Raw genomic sequence first — 27,748 nt, 5'->3', positions numbered from 1 at the left:
ATTATACTCTTTTACCAAAGCCTGCAGAAAAAGGCCAGAAACTTGTCTCAGAAGACCAGATGTGGAGGATGTAAAAACAGTGTGTATACCAGTGTATGATACCCAGGAATGCTGCAAGTAGCTGGTATCCTCCAGGGAAAGCACTACTATAAGTACTGAAGAAGAAAGTTTAAATTACATTCAACCTCATTAACATTTTGTTGTTTATCTGCCCATCTGACAACACAGAAGTCTCCCAGATTAACCTAACAGCCTGCCTATGACCTCAGTATTCTGTAAGAAGTTAGCTGACTTACATTAATAGGTAATGATCCTTCTTGACCTAAAACACAGATGTTACCCTTTTTCATACATTTAATGTCCTATGTGGACTTTTTTTAGGACCAAACAGAATATTTGTGCTAAACCTTTTAAAGTTCATTCACATCTATTTTCTTTTATATTTTTTTCACCCTTAAAGGTCATTTCACAAAAAAGATCAAAAGACGGCTCTTCCAGGCCCCCTCTGCAGGTGGTCTGAAGCAGATTAACTACTAACAGAAACCTTAATGGATAAATCTGGATGACTTATTTGTTTTACCCAGTCTGATAACGCAGTGTTGCTGTCATGCATCAGGTTACATAAATTACATAATATTAAGTAAGTCCCCAAACTAGTTTCCCAAATGGATTCAGCAAAATACTTTGCAACAAGTTAATTGTAGAAAGAAATGACTTTGTATTTCAACATGTGCAAAAAGATTCTGGGGTACTTTTAGTGTCTTACCATATTCAAGAAACAGGATCTGTGCTGATGAGTTCCAATAAGTGCAGAACACGTGCCCAGATCTTGCTGCCATTTGTTCCACGCAGATGTTTGTGCATTTAGCTCCTTTAATACTTCGTCCAAGTTGCATTGTGGTCAGCTTTTATGACAGTCAAATTTGCTGTCCATGTGTTCTTGAAACAAATTCTCTGTAAGAAACAAAGACTTTTTCAATTGTCTCAGGCTAATCTGAAACTTAAAACAATGTTGCTACTCCACATGAAACACACTGAGGGCTTTTTTCCTGGTGAAAATATGTGTTCCTGTTCCAGTTATGCTGCAATTCAATTAATGAATTTTAAGAATCCCACTTGTGAAATTTTGCAACAGTTTTCATAATGCCTGTAGTCTTCACCAAGACTGAATAACATTAATCACATTCTCCATTAGCAGAGGAAATTCTGACTCTCCTTATTTGTGGTGGCCTATTTCTTTTAAGGTACATACCACAGTAAATAGTTAGGGCTCCCCTTGGTAAAAAAAAAAAAAAAGGAATGTTTGAAAAGAATCCTGTGAAGAAATCAGTTGTCCCGCAACCATTTAGCTTCAAAGCTGTAAAAATAGGGTATTCTGTTTCTGACCCACGTATGTAGGGCAGAAATATACCAGAGACTTTTTCCACAGTAAAAGAATGGATAAGAAACAGGCTAGCAGTCATAAAAGGCAAAGATTGATAATCAGAACTTAGAACTTTCCATGTTTTAATCTGCCTTAAGTCTTTCAAATGGAAACTTGGGTCTCTTCCTGCTCTAGACATTTTAAATTTGATCTTCTTATCATGCTATCTTCCCAGTTATACAGTACTGGAAGTGTATCTACAATTCATCAGCTAGAACATATCTCATACCAAGATTACTGAATATTTAAATAGTTCCCCATTAGGGAGACTTTCTAACACAATAATACTACAGTTTCAATTAAGAGTGCACTCATCAATTCATGGTCTACTCATCCTGATTTTTCAGCTTTGATGTAGGTTCTTTTTGGAAAACCTTTCTACCATTCAATAAATGTTTGTAAGTGATAAAAGGACTCTAATACCTTTTATTTCAGAATCCTTTCCTTTTTTGTGCCCTTGGGATAAGGTATTTAGCAGAATTTGCAGATTTGTTGGAGCTGTGCTGTGAGCACTTCTGCTATGGCCTTGAGCTTGCAGCCTCTAGGCTGTCACCCTAGCCCCCTTATTTCAGACTGTCAGAATATAACACTGAAAGTTGAGCCAGTGGCATGGCAACTGCTATTGATATAGTAATGCTTAGGACATGCAATACTTAGGGCTCCAGAAAGTATTTTTTGCTTCAGGTGGATGCTTTACATGGTAGACATTTAATTTTAGATAATTAACTATTAAGGGCTATATCTGGCCATTAAAGGGACTGAGGTGAGGCAGGAATGAGACCTAGCTCTCCCATCCTCACTGGGAGTTGTTTGCTTGTAAATTCTAGCCAGACATTCACAGCCACTACACCTGAGGAAATGCAGGCAGCTTCTAAAATGCTTTGTACAGGACAGCTTAAAATAGAGTTATGTGTAGGGACAGGGATTAAGTAAGTAGTCCCATTTAGCAAAAGTGCCAGAATCAGGCTCTATTACTACTGATGCTTTGACTTTATCATATTGGTAAAGTATGCTATGAACTAAATTGCCCAGTACTTAAAGCTGGTTGTACTGGTTCCTTCTCCCACAGAGAACTTTGTCCCACATTGTATCACCCACAGTTCCTATGGTGACATATGGATTTCCAATGTATGTGATTTAAAGTGTGCCAAGGCTTGGTTTTAACCATGAAATAACCATCACCCCTATTCCATTTATTATGTGCCTCTCATAGCTAATCATTATAATGATCATGGGCATGACACAGAGCACTCTAATGGGAAGGCTCACAATAGCTTAGGGCTGCTTACAGCAAGCTTTAGGCCCCTTCGTCATTTTGAAAAGTCTATGGGCTGAAGGAATTGTGTGGTGTCAGTCTGTGAGCCAGGGCCAGTGTGGGGTCAGGATGTGAAGTCAGTCTGCTGGTGTTATCCAGCCCCGGCACAGCCCATAGATCCAGAAATTTGATGGTGTGGGGCAGTGGCTTGACAGTGTTAACTGCTGCAGCTCTAGGAGAAATTAATGCTACCACTGCTCCCCTGCCACCAAATTTCCACGCCTGTGGCGAGCCCCATGGGCCACATGACATTGTGCCATGGGCTGGATTTGACATGCAGGCCAGAGGTTGAGCACGATTGACAGAGAAGATTTAGAAAGTGGTGGCATTTTGCAAGGAGATTCTAACCCCAGCCAAAACTAATCTACTACAACTGAAATGTCTCTTTTGGAAATATTGTCCTATCTTTTGCACAAATGTCAACACATATTTAGCTCAAACCTCATTGTTTTATATACAGCAAATACCTCATCAACTTTACTAGTTTGCAAGCTTTTGATCTGGTATCCCATGATCACCTCTTGGCCAAACTGCCCAGTTGTGGCTTTGGCCGCACCACGATCCGCTGGCTGGGAAATTGGCTTCGTGGTCGGACCCAGAGGGTTGTGATTGATGGCAGTCACTCATCATGGTGCCCTGTAACCAGTGGGGTCCCTCAAGGCTCTGTCCTGGGACCCATACTGTTCAACATATTCATTAACGATGTGGACATTGGAATCAGGAGTGGACTGGCCAAGTTCGCCGATGACACCAAACTTTGGGGCAAAGCATCCACGCCAGAAGATAGGCGGGTGATCCAGGCTGACCTGGACAAGCTCAGCAAATGGGCAGACGAGAACCTCATGGTGTTTAACACCGAAAAATGCAAGGTTCTCCACCTTGGGAGGAAAAACCTGCAGCACCCTTATAGGCTCGGCAGTGCTACGTTGGTTAGCACTACAGAAGAAAAAGAGTTGGGGGTCATCATTGACCACAAGATGAACATGAGCCTGCAATGCGATGCTGCGGCTAGTAAAGCGACCAAAATGCTGGCGTGCATCCATAGATGCTTCTCGAGCAAATCCCGGGACGTCATTCTCCCCTTGTACTCGGCCTTAGTGAGGCTGCAGCTGGAGTACTGCGTCCAGTTTTAGGCTCCACAATTCAAAAAGGATGTGGAGAAGCTTGAGAGAGTCCAGAGGAGAGCCACGCGCATGATCAGAGGTCAGGAAAACAGATCTTACAATGACAGGCTGAAAGCCATGGGACTCTTTAGCCTGGAAAAGCGTAGGCTCAGGGGTGATCTGATGGCCACCTATAAGTTTATCAGGGGTGACCACCAGGATGTGGGGGAACATCTGTTCACCAGAGAGCCCCATGGGATGACGAGGTCGAACGGTCACAAACTCCTGCAAGACCGTTTCAGGCTGGACATCAGGAAGAATTTCTTTACTGTCCGAGCCCCCAAGGTCTAGAACAGTCTGCCAGCGGAGGTGGTTCAAGCACCTACATTGAACACCTTCAAGAGTAAATTGGATGCTTATCTTGCTGGGATCCTATGACCCCAGCTGACTTCCTGCCCTTTGGGCAGGGGGCTGGACTCGATGATCTCCCGAGGTCCCTTCCAGCCCTAATGTCTATGAAATGTCTATGAAATCTATTTGGTGGCACTGTATGTTTTAGTTTTTTCACATTGATTCATGCCTTACAATCATGTGCCCTCAGTTAAACTAGTTCCTAGTGGCATTATTGGGAGTACTAAGTCTACTGGGAGTAAAATCTGCACCATGAGGCAGTTGTTCTTCTGGGGACCCTGTGGCCAGACAACATCATAGACTCATACCCTTGACATAAAGAAGTTCTTCCTTACATCCAACCTGAAATCATCGTCTAATAGTTTATAGCCATTGTACCCTGCCTTCCCCTGGGGCACCCTAGTGAACAGTTTTTCTCCCAGCTCCTGATATTCACTCCTTATATACTTATAGATGGCCACCAAGTCCTCCCCCAGTCTTCTCTTCCCTAGAATTTGTGCAATGCTGAATGGACAGAGGACATGGCTGAGGACTCTGAGGTTGCACGGATTAAGTGAATCCTCGGAGCAGGCCCACCAGTGGGAGTTCTGAGTATCACCACACTTCTAAGATTTAATTCTCTTCTGTTTCAGAGCAGTCCCCAAACTATTTTGATGAGTTCAATTCATAAAATATATCTTCACTCCCTATCTATGTTGCAATCAAATCTCTCATTACCTGATGTTTAAATCCAGAGGCACAATTACATCTTTCTCCATTGAAAATTATATAAATTTGGGGCAGAAAATACTTGACATTATCAAGGAGATTATAGGACTGAATTCAAAGCATTCCCCTAAACCTCTGTATATTAAATGACACTGCCAAGATACCTGGTGCCTCCTGTGCAAATAACACTTGGATTAAAGTAGAGTTAATAACAGCTAAAAATACCACTTTAAGACAGTGGAAAAATGAGACAAATCCCTCTATTGCAGAATGGACAATATTCTTATCCAATTCAGCAGCATTGGAGGAAGTGCTATATCCTACAAGGGATGGACTATTTTGAGGAAATATGGGCTCACTCAGGAAGAGATAATGTACAAGTATAAGTGTAAGAGGTTTAGGGTAATTAGAGGAAATAATTTAAGATGACAAATATGGAATTAATATAGTTTTGTATTTTAATTTTTGGAGGTTTGTACACACATGCACCCTATCACATTGGTTCGTGCCTTACAATCGTGTGCTCTCAGTTAAACTATCATATATGTAATTAGATATGTGAAGTCATAAGTGTTCCTGCAGCTTAATATATATTTACACACACACACACATGCACACACACATGCACATGCACACACAAATATGCATAAAGAAGTACTATAATACAGAAGGTACAATTTTTAGAATAGCAAGGATCTGAAAGACCCATTTATGCTACAATCTCCCCATTGCATTTCACATAAAGGCTAGCCAGAATTTGGCCCATGTGGAAATTCAGGTTAGTTATTATATTTACTTTCAATTTTGTGTCTCAGGAATATTTTTGGGGGGTAGGATAGCTGCCAGCTGCTGGTTACTAAATAAATGGGTCTAGCCAGCTGTATAGCTCCCAATTTAGAACCAAAACTAAAAAGGTGGTAAGTACCCTGAATAAGGTACCTTTGGAGGAGATATCTTGCAAGACTGCTCCCTCAGGGACTAAGCTGTCACCCATACATTACTGCAGCAAAGACACACCATAAGTAGCATAGCTCTCTAAAAATTGCAGACTCTGTGGTCCCTATGTTAAGTAGCACATAAATGAGTAGTCTAATCAATATTACTATGACTACTTCTGAAATTACCATAGTATTGTCATTCAGTAATCATGAGTCAGACCCCACAATCATAAGATTTACAAAATAATCAATTTTTTTAACCAAAGGTAAAATTTTGCTTTTTTAATTTGCCTTAAGGTTATGAGCTTTAGAGTTCATATTTTTAAGCTTTTATCCCAAAACACAAGGACTAGAAATATACTTCTTATTTTTTTCTCAGTGATTACAGAGACTTTCATTTAGCTCCAGGAACTGGGACTTTGAGGAAAAACACCGAACACCATTAGACTTTGCAATAAAATCACAGGAATTGGCATCACTGGCACTATTCAACATGAAGAGTTTGCAGACTCTGGTCATGCTACAGTTAGTGTTACATTTAGCCAAGTCAGGAGCCATTCTTTACTTACCTAGGGGGTTAAATACCGAAGATGATCCCATACTTATTGCTAATTGTTAGAGTTAGCAAGTCAGTAATATACCTACTGACAATGATAAACATTGACACAGGTTAGTCAAAAGGATTTTGTACTTGGCCAACCAGGTACGTATGTATATGATGCATTGGCAAGAGAAGAATCTGCCTCATTTTGCATCAAAGACAAACTGGCAGATAATAGGGGTTAAATTATTGTTCTTGTTGTGTTTGCAATAAAATCACAGGAATTGGCATCACTGGCACTGGCACTTATTGTTGTGTAGATGCTTTATTACACGACAAGGCATCTACACACGCGTTACTGTGCAGTAACTAACTGGGCGTAAATTTGATACCTGCATGATACAGGTATGAAATTTATGCTCAAGTCAGCATAAGTCATCATATTTACTGTGCAGTAATTTTGGTTACTGTGTGGTAAATGCACAAGTGTAGAAGTGCCCAGTATCAGCTACATTTAAGGGTGATGCAGCCTTTTGACAATATGCTCTGATCAGTAACACAATTTTGTTAAGACTCTGTTACAATTAACTGTACTGTACAAAGTTTAATTATATGTCATTAAAAACATTCTTGAAATCCTTTAAGGATATACTGTGTAACTTCTGAAAACTAATAAAATAGATCAAATAGTTTGTTTTTATATTAATTGTTATTTTTATAGAAATATGTCCACTATTCAAACAACTCTGTAAAGGTTCGAAAAAATCTCCAAATAAATTATTTTGATTTGATTGCAAACAATTCAAAGTATTTTATTCACAAATAACTTTTACCACTATTTAAACTCATTATCTTTCTACCTATAGCTGCATCTAGTACCTATAATTAGGTCCAGATTATGAAATACTTCAGATTCCACTGAACACCAGTTTAAAAATTTTAAAAATGGTTCTGTCATCATCAGCTGCCAATAATAATTGTAATTAGTAACTTATATTTCAATGAAACCAGTCACAGGGCAAACTGAGCACCATGGAAGAGTTATTTTTAAAATACTTGAATATAAATTGGCAAATAATGAAAAATTAATTTCTCATACAACTTTACAGAAAAAAAATCCATCTATATTTGTGAATATTTTCATGATACAAGCAGTTACCAGGAAATCATAAATCACGTATAAAATGACATCATGAAACACAGCAACCCAAACTCAACATCAATATGTTCATGAATCAAATTTTACTATTTGGCGAGTTCTGGTGGTGGGGGAGGGCAGGGAAGCTGGGGGGAGTTGTCTGTTTACTTTGTTTTATTTTATTGTGGGGGGTTGTTTGCAGTTCCCAGAAATAGGCAAGGGAAAGGAAACTTTAAACACTACAACTGGAAAAAAAAGGGGCAAAATGCTCCCAAAATATCTAGACCAGACCCTCAGCGGGTTTGAACTGACCTAGCTGTCTTAAACATAATAATGTTTCCATTGACTTCATGAAAGCTACAGCAGTTTATACCAGTTGAGACTCTGGCCTCTAGCTTTCTAAAGGTCTGCTTTCAAAATGTTGAACTTTGATTTAGAACCATCAGGCAGATACTCTCCATTCTTGCACAAGATCCAAAGGAATTCAAGAGTCAGGGGGAAAAATACAGTTTTCATGAACATCTTTACTGCAGATCACATCAAACTATATCCTCAGCTGATAGCAAACTGACCTAGTTCTAGTGAGGTTGATAAAGCTACACTGATTTGCAGCAGGCAAGGATATGGCACACAAAAATGTTTATGCTGTATCTATATTGATCAACTGTGGACCATTTTGTAATGTTTGAACGGTTGGAAACAATAGCTACTCAGTCACTAGAAAGAAGTTCATCCTTAGAGATTTGCAGCAGATTTTATTCCTCTGTGTCGAAATGCCATTGAGGCTAAAAGGAGAAAAAGAACAGTGGGAGTAAAGTATGTTGGACATGCCAATAAATTAATGATAAATTATTAAAGCATGATTGGAAATATTGCCATTTTTCACAGCTGTCAGTTTAAGTATAAAAGCATCAGCACATTAAACTAGTTACTGCTTTTTCATAATTGAGACTTTAGCTTCTAGCTGTGCCCTGCAGCTTTTCATTAATCACTAGGACTGAAGTTCAAGCACAATGACAGCTTAGAAGGCATTAAATGGGCAAAGTATTTTCCAGGTACAGCTAGTAAAGGCCTTTTAGTCCTATAATCCTCCTCTAATTGTTTTTCAAAGTCTCTAAATAAAATCTGCTCATGGCATCTCCTAGTGACAGAATTAGCAGCAGACTGGTTTTCTTTTTATCTTCACATGCTTTCTCTTCTTAAAATCTATTGAATGCCTATTTGTTAGCTCCCTATAACAGGTGCAAGAGGATTGTGATATGTAAAACTGTAACTGAAACTTAACCAAGGAAACATTGATTAGATTGCCTGGGAAACAATACTTCCTGAACACTTACTCTAATCATACCGTTTCATTTGGCATAAAAGGAACAAGAAGGTGTGGAAGATTTTTGAACAACGTTTCCATTTTTTTTACTAGAGAAGGAAATGGAATAATTGTAAATTAAATGGAATTTACATATTCACCCCCCACAGTAAATGCCCATTTCTACGCTCATAACTGAGTTTTAAGGTTTCCATCTTAGGCCCCTACTCTTCCTTGTTCAGCTTCTCTCTTTGCAAAGTGTTCTACATCAGGATTTAATGGATGTGCCAAAACATTCTTCCTTTTGTATAACAAATTATCAACTGCATTGAGATTCATTAATTATGTCATCTAATTGGATTGAGGCAGGTGCAAAATACCTCAGATGAAGTGGTCACTGGCAGGAAGGCCTAAGCGCAAGTTTTTCTATTAGAAACCAGCATGTCTCCAGACTCCTGGAATTACTTTGTACTTATTGATTAATGGCCATAATTTATTACAGTGCAGAAGATCTTGCATTGAGTTAAATGTGTGATTAATCAATTTTCCATCAAATTATGAACAGCAGAACAGTTGCCAGAAAGAAAATACCAAGTGAATTTTTCCCATGGTGTAGGAATATAAGGTACGAAGGATGTCTGCTTGAGGAGAACTAATAACTGTCTATCACTTGTTTAATATTTCCTGCCACACTGATAAATGCCATCTGCACAAATAGGCCACAGGTAGCAATGATTGAAAGACCACCAAATAGCTTTAATAGCTGCCTTTCTTATATAATGAAATATTCCTTAAACCCATCTCAAAACAATTTATTAATGCAAAATGTATTTCTGCCTTCAGCCTGAAATATATCATTGTTAAGTCAACAATATTATATTAAACTGATAACTGATATTACAGGAGAAAAATCCCTAGGCAACACAGAGATGAATTTGAGATTTTTGTGTACAGGAGCTCATTTTTATCTTCCATCAAAAACACAGACATGTGACTAATTGATGTCACTTCTAATCAGCTATTAATGCACATTACATGTATAGCATGGGAACATTTGGGGCCCAACTGAAATAAAAAGGATCCCATGGCACTGTCATATCCTTTACTCCAAAGAAAAAATTACAAGCTTACTTTCTGTACACAACCAATGCATGCTGTAATGTGTATATAATCCCTTGCCTCCTATTGGCCATTCCGCTCACTTTCACAGTGAAGGGATGGATTTCCCTGGAGCTTGGATAGTAACATACAAAAGACCCAGCAACAAGACTTAACTTGAACAGTATAAAACAGCAAAGAAGAGAAAAAGCAAATAAAGAGAGTAGCAAAAAGGAGTACAAAAGAGTTAGTGGCAGTCTGTCCACAGTCTGTTAGTGGTAGTCTTTTTTTGTCATCAAGACACAGAGTCAAATTCATGAATGGCGAGACTGTCACAGAATATTTCCTAGGGTACAGGTTTTCTTCCTTTTCTACAGTGATGGTATCCAAAATGTTCCATCAAATCACCCAGATGATTTACTGAGGCCAAGATTTTCAGAAATGTCTTGTGCTTTTGAGTGTTTAAAGTTTGTATGTGCCAACCTAAGCAGGGACACTTTCAGGGAACCCAGTTTTCTGAGCATGCGTACTGAAAATATTAGAGCCTTTGAAGTACCTTCAGTTTGTCCAGCTAACACCTAGACTAACTTCAAATAGGTGGTGGAAGAGCCATCAGGTGGTAGTGACATTTAGTGACATTTAGTCACTACCACCTGATGGCTCATCTACCACCTATTTGAAATTTGTCTAGGCCTTAGTTCTTGAACAGGTTTTTACAACACAGAAGCCCACTACACTTGACATCAACTGGCAATACCAGTAGAAAGACTTAGAACAGTTTGTTGTTTCAATGCAAGAGGGCTAATTTTATTGGCAGAAGAGCAGACTGGGAAATTATGTGTGAGAAAAGATGTTCAAGGGTAAACTAAAGAAAATGGCAACAACTTTGAGTTTGGTCAATGTGCCCTTAACTGCTGCACTTGGTTCATGCATGGGGAATCAGATTAAGGATTTGAGGAAACATTTAGATCTCATGACTCATGCTTCTAAAGACCAACTTCATTGATAAAGAGACATTTGGGGCGCAGACAAAAGTGACAATTTGCATCCAATCTGGCCGCAAAAAGCATTCAATTGCTGTCACCAAACACAAGTGCACAGCTGCAGACCATTTTAAAAATGGCTGATTGGGTGAAAATCTGAACCTTCATTATATGAGGGGTCAGATAAAGACACTTCAAAACACAGCATCTTGTGTAACTTCTGTACTGCCTCCCAGCCTTGAGTTGTTTTCAGAATGGGAGGGGGGGAGAGAGCAGGGGGTGTTCGGTCTGGGGTTTCTTCAGTCCCTGCTGAAGGGCGGGGAGGGTGTGTTGGAGCCCCCAGCCCGAGTTCGGGGTGCTCCAATTCACCCATCCCATCCTCCCACCCTGACCCGAGAACCCTTAGGATGAGTTTCCGTTGCTCACTTTCCGCCCTCCCATTCTGAAACAGGGGCATGCTGGGAGACAGGAGAGGCCATTACTAGGGGAGAATAGAGGCCAGCAGCTAGGATTACCCTCCCCCATGAAGCCAACAGTGAACTTCTGTTTGTTTCAGGAAATCGCTGTGACTCAGCACGCTTAGGCATATAGCAGGGCAGTACAAGCAACTTGGCTGTGAAATCAAACAGTACACCTACCCCACACAGACATTTCTCTCTTAGAGGTGATATTCGTAGGTTTGTTAGTCACTTGTTCACTCCACAAAAGAAGAAAGAGGATTACAATAACTGGAGGATATATTTTAAAAATGCTTAATATTTATTTTATTTTAAACCAGGATTAATAGCAGCAGCATTGGCCTTAGTCACTTCTCCTCCCTAGCATCTTAAAAAATGTCTGAATAAATGCTTAAATAAACCAAATCTTGTCCTCTTCTGCAGGCACACATAGGCACTCTCCTTTACTGCACTGACTTAGCAGCATAAACTAATATCTTGGACTAATCAAAAAAACCCAAGTGAAAAACTAGCTTAACTACAGATAATGCAAAATATAAAAAGGCATCTGGATTCTGAATTAAACCCAGCTGTCCAAAAAAGCCTAAGAATTATTCAGATCTGAAGGTTTGACTTAAACTGTTACAAAGAAATATTCCCTGCTTCAGAATTCAGATTTGAATCTAGATTCCAAGCTTTCCCAAAGTTTCTGGTGATCCAGGACTTTGCTTTAGGACAATCTTATGATTGTGCATCAAAGGAAGTCTAGGATAATCATTTCTTATGTTTTACCTCAGGCACACTCTATTCATGGGCAACTGCTGTATTGTATTTACAGTATGACCAGCTCTGTTATATACTGTATGTATTTAGCACATTTAGAGATTCAAATGCATTTCTAGACTGCTATACTAATTTGGGCCCAAATCAGAAATCCTTATTTATCAACTGCAGTGAGTCATATAAATGAATTCCCCCAGAGTGCTTTGCCTAAGGAAGTCCTAGCCAAGGTAAGAATTGCATAATCAGGCCCTTTAATTAGGAAAATATGTACAGCCTTTTGCACATTACACATTCAGAAAGACAGCAAAGGGAGAGCTGTAATGTCTTCCAATAAAATTCTGTTCATTTGGTAGCATTGGTGCACATAACAAGTCTCAGGAGGCTTTGCATATCTGTCAGGATTGGCATTTGGTCATTATTCTAAATAGACAGGTATTCTTTTTTCAGATGTATTTACTTGCATATAATTTTAAAAGTATCTTACAATCCTTCTGAAAAGTTTTGGAAAGACCATTTAAAGATCATGTCCAGAAGAAGGGTATTTTGTGCTAGCAAGCTGGTCTACTATCTCTCTCAACTATGTGTTTGGTCCAATCAAAGATATCACCAAACAAATCCTACTTCCTTCAAAAATGATGGCAGCTCAATTAAAATAAGCTAGAGGAACTGACCTGTTGATATTTGTGACTGAAATGCAATCAATACTGATATGCTTATGACACATTTGTGTCCATAATTTTTCCCCCAACAAGACTGGGCTGTGTGCAAGGATTCAGGAGAAGACAAGGAACCTTCCATACCTTGTATACCTACACACCAAGCAGAAGTAGCATGTCAACGGATGAATTCAACAGCAGCAACTCTAAATTTAAAAATATAACGTATCACCAACCAAAAAATATTAAACAGGTGTCCATTCTATCTTTCAAGTCATTAGATTTCCCTATCTATATACCGATACAAGGCAACAACAATACAATGATGTCAAGTTGCAATGTTGTACCTACTGGGAGCAAGAAACATTCTGAGTTCTTGTGTTCAGAAACAGCAAAGGCCTCAAGGCTAGGCAAGCCAGTAGTGCTCCTCTGCATCAGAAATCCTGTAACTATTAGCTTCAGTCACCTTATGAAGCATTTGGTACTTCCTAGGATTTGGCCCTAAATAGTGTGTTCCTGAAACAAACCTCTATAGCTCTACTTTCCCTTGTTCTTACAGACTGAATCCAAAATATATTAAATGTGTTAAACCTCAAACCCATTAAAAATAGAGTAAATTCTTATATAACTGAAGTGAGACAGACAGGCCACCTGACATTATAGATTGTTGCCTTCAGAATCATCAATGCTTATCCAAGGCTAGGTATAGACATTCAAAAGCCCAAGGCAGATTCACACTAACATATGTAGGTTTCTCTAAGTGGACTAGCTTAGTTAGGGAGTGAACAGAACAGAAGTTTACCCTGTCGTGGGGAAGTGGAGGGGAGGAGGAAGCAAAAAAGGCTACCTGCTTTGGCTGAGGCCAGTAGGTTGGAGGCATGCCAGAGACTGCTGAGGGCAGCTGAATGCAGCTGAGCAGTGAACCACCCCCTGACTGGTTGCCAGGCACATGCCCCCAATCCCCTCCTAGGACAGACCCAGAGGGGGTCACCACAACATGCCCCCTGCTGCTGCTGCTGCTGGCCAGGCTGCCCAGGGTGTCATGATGATCCACTCTGAGCCTTTCCTGTAAGGAGGCTGGGGGTGTGTGCCTGACAGCCAACCAGGGGTGGCCCAGCCTCTTTGTAGAAGAGAGCATAGGGCCCCTTGGAGCTCTGGTGATCATCAGGTGCCTGGCAATAGAAGCCCACCACTATTGCAAGAATCGTGATTGTAGAAATCATGCTGGGCAGCTGCTGCTCCTATTTGCAGTTTGCTGGAGCTCTGAGGAGCCCGATCCTTCTGCAGAGTGCCCCCCCCCTCCCCTTAGGGACTGTGAGAGCAGAAGGCAAGGCCCCAAAACACTCGGGGCTGGGACCCCAAGAAAACCCCTTCCACTTATCAGAAGAAAGCAGAAGCACCTGGTAAGGGCTGGAGACTCACCTGGCATCCCTGCAGGGATGGCGGCAGCACCTGCAGAGTAGCCAGGATAATGCGCACAGCCCCACTATGTAAATTGGGGGCGCTGCTCTCTGCAAACTGGGGACACCAGGGAGCCACCAGTAAAACCAGGCTTCCAGTGGGGCCAGCAGGAGAGATGAGAGAGAGATATGCATGGAGCAGGGGGCAGCGCAGAGGTGGTGAGCTGGAGACTGATGGTGAAGCCAGTAACAGAGGAGTCTTTAAGAGCCAGGTACTCAGAGGGGCAGCTGGTATGAAGTATCATAACCCTGGGAGTGGAGGATGGGAGTCGTTGACCGTGGAAACTTCAGCCAGGATGGGCTCAGAGATAAGGGAGCTCTTGTCTTACACTGACCCCTGAGGCAACTGATGGAGACTATGTGACAGTGATGGCGCTGGGACAGGGTGAGACACAGATTTCATAGTTTGCTAGTACAAAGGAACCAGATTCATACAAGGAGATACCTGATGAATTAATGGTGAGATAAACTGATTTGATTGCGGTGGCGTGATCACCAAAGATAATCAATTGACTGAATGGGACTGAGATTGGACAAGTATTTCCGGAAATTAATTCTGTTTATTATGACACATTAAGTTTCTCCAAATCACTGTGAAGCTTGAGTCCTAATTGGTCTGGAGGGGTGCCTCCAGGAGATTAAGTTTGATCTATATGTAGTTAATTAAGTTAATGAACTGACTGAGGGGGCGAATCAAGTTGTAATTTGAAGAAAGGCATTGACCCCTGTGAATATATTGCTAATGGAAAGCACAACTGAGAGATTACAGGTGCTTTCATTCAGAGCCAAAGAGATAACAGCACCTTTACATCCAGTTGGTGTGTGGACAGGGTAAAAGGGGAGGTGGAGCCCTGTGGGGACCACACCCATGGGGCCTTACATATGGAGCACTTTTAACAGCAAAGAACCTCTCTCCTACTAAACATGATCAGCTTGTGGCAGGTGAGATGTGGAAGGTAGCTCCTGAGTAGGGGACGTGATAGTACTTAAACTGTTGACCCTAAAGACCTGGTATTCCAGGGGCTTAGGCTCTCTAGCAGTCTGGCATAGGATCTGAGGCACTGTTCACAGGGACATTGTATAAAGATCGAAAAAGACTGAGATACAGATGCTCCCTTCTCCCTTTGACCCTCCCCCCACCCCCTGCAGCTGACAGCTCCCCACAGGTAACAGTCAGGGCTGGGGAGATAGAAGCTTTGCTGGCTGGCTCTGTGAAAGCCCGGGGGTAGGGCCGCTGTGTGCTTGGCTAGAGTAGCCAAGCCCAGGAGAGTTCCAGCAATAGGGGGCTAGCAGGGGCCCACAAAGAAAACTGGAATGCCAGTGAACAGTGACCTAACTTGAATCAATCAGGAACCGAGTACAGAGTTCAATATACCAGCCTAACTAACCTATTAAATCTGATAGTTCATTGCTCCAGGTCTATCTTAGACCAGGTTCTTCCATTTTTAGACTAGCCTATGTACCCCAAACTTTTGCTCTATTACAAGTATAACTGGTTTCTGATCACTTATACTGGTTTACATGTAATGTCTGTCTCTGGGCCAAATCTGCTTTTAGTCTTTAACATGAAGTCAACATATTGGAGAGGTTAACTAATTTAATTTTATGAGAAGTAACAAAATGGCTGAAAACATTCATTTTTTTATGGACAAACTGAAAAGAAAAAGTTTGGGGTTCTATTTTTTTTTTTAAAGTGGAATTTTCATCTTTAAAGGAAAAGTTTTATCCGGAATTATTGTTAATTTATGGAGGTAAGATATGAGATACAACATTTTGCCTTAATACGTGCTTCCATTGCTACTCATATATATTTCAAGTTTTGGAATGGATCCATCCTCTAAACTGCTACTTCTGTTTGGTGATTTCCATGTATCTTTTTGTTTTCATCTGTAAACTATTCAGACTGCAGTCATTATATTTCAGATACCATTGTATGTCTAAGCCACTGTTTGCATATTAAAACATACTGTAAATAAGTTCTAATGTGCATAAAGGCCTTCACCCTGTCAAAGTTTAGATGTGCACTTTACTAAGGACCATTTTTAATGAATGCTATCAAAAACTAGCAACTGTTCTATATAAAGGAGAAGAGGGACCTTTACAAAAGATTGCTGTATGGCCAATGCCATTCTCTGGTGGACAACAATTGTTTCATGATAATCCGCTAAGTGGTATACGACACAGAGACTGAATCTTTGTAAGAAACAGATGCTATTCTATTCCCATCTCCAATTTTTTTCTTTGCACAGGTGTGTGCTTCACAAAAAATGCTTACACATTGGAAATATTTATATACATCATGCTTTTACCTTTTTAACAGAAATCAGGCTCATGCCTCTCAAAATATAAAGATAACTGTCTGGCCCCAAGCAAGTCTTCTGTCTCTAACTTGCATTCTTGCAATTCTAAAAAATGTGATATTTACATTAAGTATATAAAAGGAAAAATCTAATTTATTCTTAGAATAGAGAGTCCAGGCTATATTCAGTCGCCAGATTCTAGTGCAAAAAGAATCATATGATATAATCTCCTGTAGGTAGTGATCCTGCATACAAGAAGTCATTGAGAGTTTTGGGAGCTAGGGCAATCCTTTAGTGAGTAAAAGTGCACATGCAAGGGTGTGTGTATTGCAAACTGCAAATACAAAAAAGGGAAGCTGAGATCTGAAACCAGGCCCAACCTCTAAATTATATCCACATGGGCAACAGAGTGTGGTTTATACTCTTATGTGCTTGCTGGAATGAGGGGCACTAAAAGCACCAGTTTGAACACACAAGAAGTTGACAGTGATACGACCATCAACTTCCCTAGGGATTCCACTGGGGGAAAGACACCTGTAAAATCTAGTTGAGGCTCCACAAGACCCCTGTCCATAAAGGCTGTCCAGAAGTACTGTCAGCCACTCTCCTGCCCTCTTGCCGGCTCCCATTTCTAGCCTTGCCTCGCTCACTTTTGGAACTGCATTGCCTGGCTCCAGGCCCCTGGCAGAGTGTGGTGTGCAGGTGGCTTTTGCTACCATGACCTTGCTCTGAGCAAATTTACCACCAGGGGCCTGCAGCCAAGGAATTAATCTCACCCCACAAATGTAACCCCTTCCTCCCATGTTCAGTGGAACACCTTGCAATGTTACAGATTTTAAAAACTCTAGAGGAATCAAATATTTATATTTTTTGTTCATGTGAATTTGCATGCCACTTGAAACTCTGACAACAGCCCTAAAATCTATCTACTAACTTAGCCAGCTGAACTCCATCCTACTCCATCCATCTTAGATAACTGTACATGGCCACATAAACACACTGCAGAACTGGAGGGAACAAAAATGTCTGCAATCTTGGAGTGCTTTTGAATTGCTACAAGTATTATAGAGATGCTCATAATGAAAAATATGGTAGGAAAAAATTGTACATGACAGTAGAGATCTGCAAACTACAGAAATATAAACATACAAACAGATAATTTATATACAGTAAAAGTTCTGTTAACAAGCTGGTGTGCTCAATTAACTAGCATGCCAGCTTGTAAGGCAAAGTAAAACTGGAAGTGCCCACTGTGGCACTTCTGGTTTCTCCGAGCCCCCACAGCCTGGGGCAAAGCAGCTCGCAGTGCCGAGCCCCCTTGGCCCAGAGGCATAACAGGCTGTGCAGGGCTGTGCAGGGCCTGCAGGAGGAGCAGTGATGTGGTGGGAGGGGCAGCAATGCCGCGGGAGGGGCGGGAGGACACCCCAGACGTGGCAGGATTAGTGGCAACTACGGCTGCTCAATTAACTGGCCTATTTTGTTATCCAGCATCCCCACTCCAGAGAGATGGCGGATAATAGAGCTTTTATTGTAATACATTTAATGGATGGAGAGTAAATGTTTCTCTTATTTCCAAATTTGTTTTACTCACTACACATAAAAACAAAACATGGCATACTGTTAATGAGTTTGTGTATGTCCTGGGGTCCTGACAACAACTGAAAATCCTTTGTTCACTATGAAGTCATCAGAATCCTACGCTATAGAATTATCTAAGTTATGTGTGCCATTCTTATCTCTGTTGGGCTCTACCGTGAATAGATGATCCTGCATATGTCTTGGAATAAACTGCTTGAGCAGCCTCCAAACCCATTGAATTCAATAGGGGTCTTTTCATTGTCTTCTGTGGGCTTTGGATCAGGCGCCTGTTGAGAAAGTAGGCTACCCAGTACATGTCTGCCTACTCCATATGCTACAGTGGGTTTGCCCATCATGAGTCCAGCCCCATATGGGATGAAGCAGGGAGGAGCAAGGACATATGCAGAGGCCTGCCTGCAACTTTTAGTCCCATGTATAAGTTAGAAAAAATACAGACCAGGCATACAGGGAATCTTGTAAATTGTTTTTTGATTTTCCTTTAACCTATAGTAGCATTTAGGGAATGCTGATTTTTCTCCCTGCAGTCCAGCAGTTGTTCATTAGGCCTGTGCAAAGCAGCTAGTATTTGCTTTGGATTCAGCTGATTCAGGGGGCAGTGATTCGATTTGGAGATTCAAATCACTGTCCCGAATTGATTCGGCTGAATCTGATTCAGAGATTCAGCCACTGCCAAATCAGCCAAATCTCTGATTCAGACAGGCTCCACCCCCTGCCTGCTCTCCCAGCCCTGTCAGTGGCTGCCCTGCCTGGTCCCAGCTCCCCGCTCTTTTAAAAAAAATAAAATTAAATAAAATTTAAAAAAATAATAAAATTAAAAAAAATAAAAACCCCGGGGTCACTGGGTCCTGCCAGGTGGGGGGTGAGATCCTCGCTAACCTCCACTGCCCTGCACTGTGTGGGGGTCTCAGCCCCGAGGCTGCTGCAGCAGTGGGTGAGACCAAGGCCTTTTTTTTTTAAGACCCAGGAGCTGGGGCGGGGCCAGGTGGGGCAGCCAAGAGGGTGGGTGGGAGAGCAGGCAGGGGTCAGGGGTGCTTAGGGGGGCTGGGGGAGCAGACAGGGGATGGGGCCTGGTGGGGGTCCCCCCATGGTCCCCTCTCCCCTCCTTTAGCCCCCCCCCATACTTGGTTCAGCTCCCTGAGGCGGCAAGTGGGGACTGCCCAAATCTCCGAAGGTCTCCGAATTTTTTCTGAATTGATTCAGAGAGCTTCAGATTGATTTGGACCCTTTTATTGGTCTCCTGATTTGATTCAGATTCAGAGATTTGGCCGCCGAATCAGGCCCAATCTCCTCCAAAATGAATCAGCACCCGAAGTTTTGCACAGCCCTTTTGTTCATTGTAGCAAACAGTAGGAACAGAGTTTCCCGAATACAGGGGAACCTACAAAAAAACAATATAAGGCCCTTTAAAGTTTGGACAGCAATCTGAAAGGAAAAATGTGTGTGCGTGTAACTGTAGATAAGTTTGTAAGTTTTTTTCATATACTGAATATCAGTCAAGCATGGCTGAGATTCTAGCATGCTGGTTTCATGTTATTTTTATGCCAAATACCCTCCTGAAAGTAAGTTAACTGCTCTGTAATCCCCAAACTAAAATTAAATTTTAGGAAAAGATTTTTTTAGATGTCTATTGTTTTAAATCAGCTATGCTAAATATTATTCCTGGCATGATGTTCACCACAAGAAACAGAATTAATTTTCCCTTTATAAAAATTACAAATTAAATAAATAAAATATAAATCCTGAATGCTCTTTCTCACTTAAATAGCACAATAGTTAGATGAGGAATAAAAAGCTCTGGAAAAATAGCTGTTATAAAAGACCTTTGTGTTAATTACCCTGGAGCTGACGCTATCCCCTTCTATGATAAAAATCATGAAGTAGGACTTGGAGAGAATGTGCAAGAAGGCTTTTACAGTGTCATTCCAACACAAGATGGTGGGGAGACAAGGATAATGGGGGGGTATTTACTTCCTCATCAGAGGCAATCAGACCCACTTCAAAAACTTACCGAATCTCAGGAGGCTTCCTAACAGTACTGATAACTTGACGCTTTTTTCTTGGACTCTCCCTGCCCATAGCTGCCTCTGCAATATCAAGAAAAGACAACTGAAGGCCAGGAGCACATTTTCTACTGAAATTTGTCCATATAGCCAAAGAGCAAGGATTGTATATCCACCTCTTCAGACATATACCCAGCCCTTCCCACATACCCTACCTACTGCCTGCTCAGTCTCTAACTCCTTCCAAGTATACACCTCAATCCACATATTCTGGACTAAGAATTGTATCATATTAGAAGTGAGAGAAATGTGCAAAGAAGATTCTTTCTATCCCATGTTATGTTATTAAGAACAATTATAGAAAGTCTAAATTTTACTAGACCTGATATATAAAGATCCAGTTTAGACAATCTCATGGATTCAATCGTATTTTTAAAATTTCCATTCAGCAATTTTACCTCCTGTCCCTTCCATTTAACAATTGCCTGCAAACCATATTTTATCACTCCCATATCAAATATTTGTGATTATTCTTCAGGCCAGATCTAAGTGCAGTTATTAATCATTAGCCAAATAAAATTGTCAGCCTTCTCTATCCTTTATCCTTTTCAATAAAGATCAGCTGGAATACATAAAAAATGCCAATCATTTTAAATGATTTGGAAAGAAAAGCAAATGAAAGAACAGTACATTTGTTGCTGCTGTTTACTGTGTATTTTGTAACTTGCTTTATAGAAGGAAAAATAATCTGTGCTATAGAAACCAGGATGTATTTTACTTACTCTGAATTAAAACAACATCACTGCACAGAAAAATGATGGACTTTGTCTTAAACTAATATTCCTTAATTGAATAATCTGACTTTTAGGTACTAGATCTACCTCTATTCATTAATGTATTTTTAAAATGAAATGATGTAAAGTTGAGATGGTACAACATGTGCTATCTTGCAGGATAGTATAAGAATAATCTATTTATGTTATTAATTTATTCCACAGTAATTAGTCTATGCTTCTATCTCATGTTATTAAAATACTGTCTTAGTAGAACATGGCCAATGGTCAACACTTTACATTGCTGCCACACTTTCTTGTAAATTCTGTTTTCTATTATTTCCCTTTACAATGTAGTTACTCATGTAGTTCTATGTTAGGACTGAGCCTCTCTCCCACATGAAAATAGATCCCACGCTGAGCAGGTACTAGCCTTTTATTGTGTTTGTACAGAGTTTTGGTGCTGTAGACAAATAAATAAAAAGAGTTAGTTAAGAAATAAATGTATTTCTTATCTAAGGATGAATTCTATCTTGTCTTGAATAGGGAGAGGAAAGGAGGACTTTGTTTTATTCACTGCAAGAGACTCATGCTGAAGCCAAACAGATGGTTGACCAGGTAAATTGGAAGGGCCTGACTAATGAACCTACTGATATTTCTTGGGCCCAAAGTGTCTCAGTGACATGGCCAAGAGCCCCAATAAACACTGGCTGCCAGCTGGCACTCAGAAGCACACTCTTGAGGGAGTACATGCTGTTCTTACTCTGGGACTGCCATAAGGTATGTTCTTGAGGGAGCTTAAAGCAACCTCACCCCTCCCCTTAGCTATTAGTCTCCATCTACCTGAACAAGCAGGATGTCTCATGAGCCTTCACTTGACTACTGCATTTCACTCCCCCTCAGAGTAACTATGATAATGAAAGGCAGAATTTAACTCCAGCCTTAACCACACAATTTTTTTCTGAAAGCAAGTATGTTTTTCATCATATTTCCGTGGGCACAAAAATACCATGAAAATGTATTAAAGTGACTTAAACCCAGAAATAGGCACAGAATAAATATTCATAAGATCATTATTATTTGGTTTTGATTGGTGTTCTCATGAGGCCATAACGACCTAACCTGGCTTAAGCTTTCCATTGATGGAACTGTATGTTTGTTCTGTTTTATACTGTCAGTGATGTATAATCAATTGCCGCTGCTTGATTTGTACTGCCTATGACACTAGGGAAAATTAAAATTAGCATAAATTATAGCATTTAACCTTCCAGTATTATCATGATATATAGGTGATAAAAAAACAAAAATGAAGAGTAAAGTAATAATTTTCACAATAAACCTTTTGATGAACAAAAAAGCCAATGCAAGTCGAATAAAAAAAATTCACTGTACTCCTACTTAACATTACAGCATTTCAATAGAACCTTCACACTGTAATGTTTTTAGAGTGATCCTAAAAACAAGATTATTAATTATGCAAAATGTAAACAGAGAAAATATTACACATCTCTTTCGTGCTACATAAAGAATTTTCCAGGCAGTTGCCATACATGTGGGATTGCCTCCCATGAAGAAGCAGCTTCAAAGGAGTTAAGGAGTAACGTCCTTTTCTGCTGCTCGTTAGTCCTCATATTTAAAGCAAATGTTGGGACAGTGGGCCCCAATCAATAATAAATGTGTTTTGCTGATGCTTCCTGAGGTATCCATGGAAGATTTGGATGAAGCAGTTGTGCTTCTTTGTCAGGAAAGCACCTAGCTTTTTCAGGAAAACAGTTCATCTTGTTCCTTTGAAGGCAGTTTTTCCATTTAAATCATAGTTTTAGTAAACTAATTCATATCCTCACATACTTAATGGTGGAAACAATGAAGTTAAATGTCCTGTTTTCCAAAAGCAACCAAAAAAGAAGGAATGAAAAACAAGAATAAGACAATAAATACAGAATATATTCAGATTTTCACGTTGTCTCATTCCTTTCATCATTGTATGAAGCAGAGTAAATATACAGCAAGAGAGAGAATTCCCATTTACCACCAAAACCTATACACAATAGCAATAAACCTAGAGAGAGAGGAGGAGGATATCTTGATATATACGCAGGAAAACATTTTCAAGGTTTCTGGTGAGAGAAAGTCCTTACAACAGATGTATTTTTTAATTTGGGTTTTTCTCTGCAAGCTTAGATCATTCATAATTATACCCTTAGACAAGGAGGGGGGTATAAATAAGCTTTAATGGAAAGGAAACAGTCTGTAAAATAAGCATTTTCTTTGAATCTTAACAACCCTTTGAATTTAAAAAGGAAGCTTTTTTGAGGGATTGGGTGAAAAGCATTTAAAACATGGCAATCCTCTGCACTTTCTCCTTTGTTTAAGCAGATGGCTGGTGGCCAGCAAAGGCTGAATCTGAAAAATACTAATTTGTCAGGCAGATTCTGGCCCTCAAACCTAAAACAAATGACCAAAACAGGAATAGCAACAGAGAGAGGGAGGCAGAAAGGAGGACTGACATGACTGGGTCGCAGAGATCAGATGCTACTAATGAAGTGAAAAAAAAATAAAGAAAAGAAAAGAAAATCATCAAGAACTAAAAGACAGAAAACATGTTAGAAAATAGCTCAGGGGAAGCACTACAAGGGTCCCACTACTCCAACTCTTGTCAGCTACAGGCACCAGACCTTTCTCTGAGCTGTTTAGAACATCTATAAGCCTTAACAGAGGAAAAACGGGCTCCTGGATTCAGGCCTCTTTGCTTAAGGCCTTGATATCCAGAGACAAAAGTCAATAGTGAATTCCAGTGCAACAGCAGTGATGTTTCCATCTGGGGACCAGAAAACATATGAATGAGAGAAATGATCCAACAATCAATAGCTTTCTTCAAGACATCACAAGAAGCCTTTGAACAATATCACAAGAAGGAAAGAAGGAGAAAAGCTGTTCTAAGCTGAAGGGAAAACTGACTCACAAAAAGATGAAATCCACACACAGCACAGTGTTATAACAATAAAGGTAAAAAAGGCAGAATAGCCCCGGATACATAAGCTTCTATACCTAGGAAATATAGGTGAAACTGGCTTTAGCTAACTTGTTTGCAGTAGAATTCTACTTATGGTGAAGAAAATAGAGGGGAAATAGTAAATTGCTTCAGTTCATTAAAGTGACTTCCATTCCTCTAATAGTGAGGCTTCACTGCTTATTACAACATTTTCCTATACTAAAAGGGGGTTTGAGCTTGCAGGTAAGTTTCAGTGTTCAATGTTGTATTCAGAGGCAGGGGGGCACCTTGATCAGATGAGGAAGTTAAAAGGGGAAGATGCTTGCACTCTTTGAGAGAAGGATACAAGGACTAATCTCAGGTTCCTAGTTTTGCTGTTGTTTCTGTCCCCATAGGGATAGAAGGAAATCCCAATCAACTTTTTATCTCTGCTCCTTATCAAGAATAAAGTTATATCATGATCTTCCAGAGTCTTCAAACACAGAAGGTAAAAAAAAGAGGAGGGGGGGAGGATCTTGAGCTCAGGCCTTTCTGTTTTATGAAAACGTTATTTATGGAGAAGTTGTAAATGAAAAGAAAAAAAATAAAACAATTTCTTAGTCTAACAAAGGCTCCTCAGTACTCTTAGTCCAGTAACCAGCAACATGAGTAGAATTCAGGTAGGATCATAGAAGATGAGCAAAGTTTCTTTATAATATTCAAGTAGCTCAATTATATGTGTACAGTTAAAGAATGTCCTTTTTTGGTTGGTTCCCAAAAAGGCAAGAGACATCAGTGAACAACAAACAGCATGTACAATTAACTTTTACCATCAGCTCTGCACTGAAGACCTATGGAAGCAGCCTATATATTTACTAGGGATATGTGGTAGCACTAGGCGAGTCTTCAGGTAAGAACAACCCTTTCATTCTCCAAAACTTATACATAGAATTTGAATAGGATGTATCCAGGATTACTGGCCCTCAGATTGGCTAGTAGTTCCAGTGACAATATATGACCAACAGGGAACAACGGACCAGGATCAAAAAGGCAGCCATCAAAAAAACTACAGCTTCCAAAGCTAGCACAAACCAGCTAAATTATTTGAACCATAATCTGATTGTAAAAATCTGTAGAAAAGTTATCACTATTAAATTTCATAGGCGCTTTCTACAACATTTTCTTTATATTCTGTGATAGACCGTGATCCATTATTATCAGGTCACATGTATTATACAGGTAACCCCTGCTTAGCACTTTTAACTAGTTCCCAAAAAACTGAGTGTTAAGCAGAACAGCGTTAAGTGAAACCCATTTTCCCATAGGAATTAATGTAAATAAATATAATTCATTACCAGGGCACTCAGTAGCAGCAACATGAGCACCTGGTAGCTCAGGGCCAGTTTGGCCAGTGCCATGCCATTGCCTCCCACCCAGGTCTGGGCCACAAAGATGGTGCTTGTTGGTCCCCCACCATGCTAGGCGCGGAGAAGGGGAAACGATCACGGCCACAGTTGCGGTCACTCCAGGTGGCAGTAGCAGGGTGCAGTATCCAGGGCTCCCGCAGTGTGAGTCATAGTGGGAGTTGTAGCCCTACCATGCCTGGTCTGGGTGCAGGCAGGCTAAATTGCACAAAGAGGCTGTGCGCTGCTGATGCTCTGTGGCACTAGTGTACACTCCTTCTCAATGCCTATGAGCATTATAACAAAACTTGCTGGGCACTAAGTGGAATCAGGCATGAATCTAAAATGAGTGCTACAGCAAAATAGCGCTAAGTGAAACAGTGTTAAGCAGGGGTTACCTGTACATTCACAGAATTTTACTGCCACAACCTTATACTTCAAAAACTCAGGTTTCCTTTTTTTATAAAAATGTATTTCTTGATATTATGGTTGCAGAAAAAAATCTTTAAAACAGAACAAAATGAAATAGTGATTTTGTCTGAGCCTGAGAGGTGCGGCTTCCCCATTCATCTTAATCAGGGTCCTGTGGACTCTGAAGTTTCTAGTTGCATAATGAAGTATTTTCCTACAGTGCCAAGGAACTCACTATTCTGCTGCAGCTGGGCACCTGATGTTTTGCTTACTTTCTCCCTGCCATGTGACACCCACTCCTCACTACCTCTTGCTCTGCAGGTCTCAGCGTGTGGAGGGGTTAATTGGATTACACTTCTTCACAATCCTTCAACTGTTCCTTGGAGTTAGGCAATAGTGTGTCAGAGCAACAGTGAAGTCCAGCTTCCAGCAAGTAGAGCTGAATTCAGGGAATGAGAGAAAATATAGATGGGTCAAGAGAGTTCTCTTAGAGAACATTATAGCACCTGAGGCATCAGTGGCAATAAGCTCCTGTAGCCAGATAGGTCACCTGGATTTCATAATAGAAGCCAAAGATAGAAGAAGGAAGGTGGGTTGCTGGAAAGCATACCAAAAATATCCTTGAAAGAATTACATTTGAGTTTAATCACTAAAAAATGTTATGTCAATGGGTATTTATAACTAAGAGCTAAGCTATGTCTGTTTTTTATGGCAGACAAGGAATGATTTGTAGTACTAGAACAAATTAATATTGTAATGGAATGTTAGGTTTATGCTGCAGAACATAGACAGCAATGTGATGAAACTTGGTCCCTTTGCATCATGGAGTACACAGGCCCTGATTATTGCACAGAACCTTTCACTCAGACGCTATTCCAAAAATATTTTATAGAATTATGTAATAGAAAACATGGTGACACGAAATTAACTTCACTCAGCAAGTGAGGTCTGAAATGAGCCTCTTTCTTTATCTTACGATTCACCTGAATTATGCCACCTTCTAACATCTTCAAGCTTGCAATAAGAGACCATGAAGTGGCTAATTTTATTTTTAAATTAAAGTGATTTGACAATGCTGAATTTCGTTTTGGTGGATGCTACAATTTTTTCAGAACAGATCAATTTTTGACTTTACAAACTATTCCTATTAAAGCTATAATTCATACTCATAAGGCTCCTTAGATGGCTAATCAATAATGTCCTGTGTAAATGTGTTTTTAGACTCTATGAGCCATGACCCCTCAAAAGCTCTAAGTTTGTGGTAGGAGTTTTGTTCTCTTCATGTGGAAACTCAGTGGCTATTGACAACTCTCTGTTTAATTGCTATTTAAATCATAGTGTTTTTCATTAGATCTTAAATGGATTACAATGCTTCATTAATTTTGTAGTTATGCATGTGAAAGATCTAGTTGTGATTCCATGGGTCATATATAGACCTCAGTCTGTTAAGGGTGTTTTCATTGACATCAGCGTAAGTTCTGCATGTGGACTGAAGGCATGACATGAGCCATTATTCTCAATTTTTGGTCATACAATCTCTAAGAGAACATATCACAATAGAAATTGCCTGTCTAGAATGCACCAATACATATCTTCCAAATCTGTAATGGTTAATGTTTCTTTCTCCTCAGCATTCAAGAAATTCAAATATATTCTCTATCCGTGTTTCTATATTTGTTTTGGGAAGGCATTATCTTCATCTGTCAGGTTCCTTTAAGTTCACCAAATATAAAATCTCCCTCTCAAAGAGAATGTGCTGGCCAATGAATAAGTCATTTATTTTTTCCAGAAGGGGAAGTCAGCAAAGGATTGGAGCCAACTCCAATTGGGAGTTCTGTCACTGATTCCAGACTGAGCCATAAATTATTGCACTAATGTCATTTCTTTTTCTGTTTCACAACAGCAAGGAAAGATTAAGAATCTGAATATGTATGGCTTGGCAGAAAGAATGCTAGCAGAAACTATAGTGAGAACGGTATATACATTCTAGC

The sequence above is a fragment of the Crocodylus siamensis genome, chromosome 6 (genome assembly GCF_052110815.1).
Source record: "Crocodylus siamensis isolate JL-2025a chromosome 6, ASM5211081v1, whole genome shotgun sequence".
NCBI classification, from domain to species: domain Eukaryota; kingdom Metazoa; phylum Chordata; order Crocodylia; family Crocodylidae; genus Crocodylus; species Crocodylus siamensis.
The sequence above is the reverse complement of the archived record's forward strand: the minus strand, read 5'-3'. Positions refer to the sequence as shown.